Genomic DNA, 3832 nt, shown 5'->3' on the forward strand with positions numbered 1-3832 from the left:
TGGAATGATCCTGAAAGAGGCATTAAATATATAGGGGTGCCTATCCCCGTCCCCCCCAAGAACAATGGTGAACTCCTCCCCCCCAATATCACAAAGATCCCATAAGAGCGAGAGCCCACCGCAATAAAAACAGGAAAATACCAGTAAAATAATCCCTAAAACATTCGATGGCTCAGTACGTGCCATGACCGCCCCCTTCGCCCTAGGTCCCTGAAATATAACGCATTAAGTTTGCAATTAATTTAACTTCTTTCTGAATTTTAATGAAGAAATATTTTCTGAATGCCTTGTCTCCCCTTCTCCCTTTTAGAACTCCTTTTAGAACTCTCTCTTCAAACCCTCTGCCTGCCCTTCGTCTTTAGTTTAAAAACTCGGATCATGCGACTTTTTGTGTATACTTTTTCTTAAGAGAGTTTCTTTTTTTTTACTTAAGAGTTTTTACGTTAGAACATATTTTTCATGTTATTTTGACAAATTCGAGCCATATCCGGACATATTCATCGCAGTAAGCTTTTCAAATTTTCCCTGCAATATATATTTTTTCTTCACAGTTAAAAGCATGAAATCAATAGAGCAATTTTCACATTTATGATTAAAACGTAATAACCAACGTAAATAAAGCACAAATTTTGAAGAAAATACAGCATATAGCTATTTCAAGGCTACAATGTAGCCTCTTCATCAGTGCAAAAATCTCACCAACACAATCGAAAGTCGCGATGAGAACAGTTCTCGCGAATCTCAACATTCAATAGCTCAGTACGTGCCATGACCGCCACCTTCCCCGTAGGTCCCTGAAGTATAACGCATTAAGTTTGCAATTAATTTAACTTCTTTCTGAATTTTAATGAAAAAATATTTTCTGAATGCCTTGTCTCCCCGTCTCCCTTTTAGAACTCTCTCTTCAAACCCTCTGCCTGCCCTTCGTCTTTAGTTTAAAAACTCGGATCATGCGACTTTTTGCATACTTTTTCTTAAGAGAGTTTCTTAGTTTTTACTTAAGAGGTTTTACTTTAGAACATATTTTTCACGTTATTTTAACAAATTCGAGCCATATCCGGACATATTCATTGCACTAAACTTTTCAAATTTTTACTGCAAAATCCATTTTTCTGCCTAATTAATAGCATGAAATCCGCATGCAACAATTTCGCATTTTACATAATTTTTAAACGAAAAGAATAGTAAAACTAATTGGAACCAGTACTTACGAATTCTCCTGAAGGCCGAAGATGGTAGTATCCCATTTTGAATATTCTCTGGAGGAGGAGTTTGTGTCTTTTGCTCTTTGGATAAAATAATGGGACGATCATCTGGATTAATCCTACCCATCTGTTCATCTTGGGCTTCTTGCCTTCTCAACGCAACCTGCCGAGCCATCACTCGTTGTCGCTCTTTGATAAGTATACACTTATCGCACACACAATGTTGGAATTTGCAAAACCGTTTATGAGATTTTACCTCAATGCTTAAACCGTGATTCCGACATCTAGCACACTTGGGGTTACGCGTTTGCTTTTTCGCGACAACAGCCATCTCATTGTCAGTTTTTGGTCTTTTTGGGAGAGGTTCATCCATTTCTAAGTCGGACACCTCTTCGAGAGACACTTGTTCGGGGAACTTGGAAGTCAGTGACTCGTCCATCATCAGTTGTGGTCTCAGGTGAAGTATATGAAAGACTTGGTGAAGATTTGTCGGTGTTCACTGGTGCTATCTCTTGCTGACCACGTTGACAATAGATCAAATACTTCATATTTGCTGCATGTAGATGATGCTTATCCACCGAGGAATAAGCCTCGGACACCAGAGATTGCTAAGTCACTGCCATCCAGTTATCTCATGCCATTACAGATACAGTTAAACTGTCACAGATACAATTCCTATTGAATGACCATTCGTGTACCATAATCCGTTGCTCACTCAATTGTTTGTCTGATGCAGCTGACACTTTTGAATACCAGAAGTTTGTAAAACACTTCAATCCGTCACTAAATGTAGATACTTTAGAGATAAATACGTTGGATATCAGCAACTTGTAAAGCACTTCAGTCTGAAGCTTTTATTGCTGTTTTAGTGAGGGAGGTGGTACAATAACGGGTACAAAAGTATAATTTTCAAGAAACAGCGCACTGTAGCTATAATAGTACAATTTTCAAGGAACGAAACACTGTAGCTATTAGTCACTTTTCTTATAAAAAAAAAAGAAAAAGACTTGGAAATCAGACTGTTTTAGCTTTTGTTAATGTAAAACTATACTGGACATCAACGATTAGTAAACCACTAAAATCTGTTCACAATTCAGCTATTTTTGCCGTAAAATAAATTAGTGGATGCTATACGTATTATATGACTTCTTAATCCTCGTAAAGTTACTACGTGTTATAAAATTTTGCGAAATATTTTTTCACTCACCACTCACGCTTAAATCATACGATTTAAAATCCAGCAAGCATGTAAAACCTACTATACACCAAACCGAAACGCCAAATTTATTACCAAAATCGAAATAAAAATAAAAGAAAGCAAGAAACGTCAGATCGAAGGAAATTCAATCATCGGAGAAGCTGCGGAAGAAAGCCGGCTCCTGGCAAGACACTTCGCGGCAGGAGTGCGCGCAATTGCCGCAGTGAGCAACAAGTGTCTCCCGTTTGACGTTCGTTTGGATATCTGCTGATGGGCATTCGGGAAGTTTTCGTATTCAGTCACAAGTTCTAGGGTTACAGCTCGGCTGAAAGTTAACTGGATATCGCCAAGGGAGAGAAGGTTCGTTTTATTTATTACGGAACGTTTCGTTGTCGTTCTCTCTTTCTCTCTCCGTCGTTCTGTGAGAGAAGAATCAATTTGTTCGCGTGTTACCTGATAAGATACAGAGACTTAAAATTTAAAACGAGTACACTCGCTTGCGTTGTATGTGTACGATTTGTTCCTCAAAACGGGTATCAATGTGAAATAGTAAGTGCGATTTAGCATTTTTAAAATTCTTTTTTTAAACACCGCTCTTCTACTTTCTTTTTGAAATTCAGTTTAATACTTTTTGAGCCATCTAAGATTACTTATAATCCTCACTTCGTCCAACGCCTGCCGTTTATCGGCCAATCTATGGTCTGCGATTGGTAGATAGTGACTACGTCATCCATTTTGTTTTGGCCAATAAAAATTCACTTCTTCTCTGAAATTTTGTATTATCGTCTGATTTTCGCACAGTTTTTTTTTTTTTTTTTTTTGCCGGTATTTTTTTCGTTTTATTCATTATCAATTGCAGACGATTAAATCTCATCTTAGTGATTCCTTGTTACATTTACTGACCTCCCCCCCCCCCCTTTTTTTGGCAAATTCTTTCGGATTGGGTATTTGTGCATTATTTTTTTTTATTTAGCTTTAAACGCTTAGGTACGGTAACTTTGACGAATAATTCTTCAAATCATTTTGATTTATTTATTGTCTTATTTCGCAATTTCTTCCGTGGTAATTGAATGGGTGACTGGATCAATGTTGAATGTTAGTTTTGGGGCTTATTCACTTTTATAAACATATTAAAATAACAGATTCTTAAAAAAAATACTTACCACTTTTCATAATGCCCTCAAAAGAACAAAATAACTTTTCTGTGTCAGAAAGGACAATTTAAGAATTCCTGTAGTTTTCGAAAATTCCAAGAAAACGACACCACAAACGAAGAACTGCAGTCCTCGGCTGGAAATGACTGAGCTGACGGTGTATTTCACGCGTACATATGTATTTTCAGTAAGTTACTGATACAATAAGTAACTTACTGAAGATACAATGCCTTGCCTTCAATCTTCGAGTTGAACCGAACCATTGCATCGGTCAC

General features: G+C 37.2%; 1 long non-coding RNA gene across 1 annotated transcript in view; it reads left to right on the forward strand.

Moving 5' to 3' along the window:
• The first annotated feature begins 1901 nt into the window (after positions 1-1901).
• LOC129225984 (uncharacterized) overlaps positions 1902-3832 on the forward strand; it is a 210169-nt gene continuing 208238 nt past the window's right edge. The window contains exon 1 of the long non-coding RNA XR_008580760.1: positions 1902-2952. This is a non-coding gene — a long non-coding RNA (uncharacterized LOC129225984). The remainder of the gene's footprint in view (positions 2953-3832) is intronic.

The sequence above is a fragment of the Uloborus diversus genome, chromosome 7 (assembly GCF_026930045.1).
Source record: "Uloborus diversus isolate 005 chromosome 7, Udiv.v.3.1, whole genome shotgun sequence".
NCBI classification, from domain to species: Eukaryota; Metazoa; Arthropoda; class Arachnida; order Araneae; family Uloboridae; genus Uloborus; species Uloborus diversus.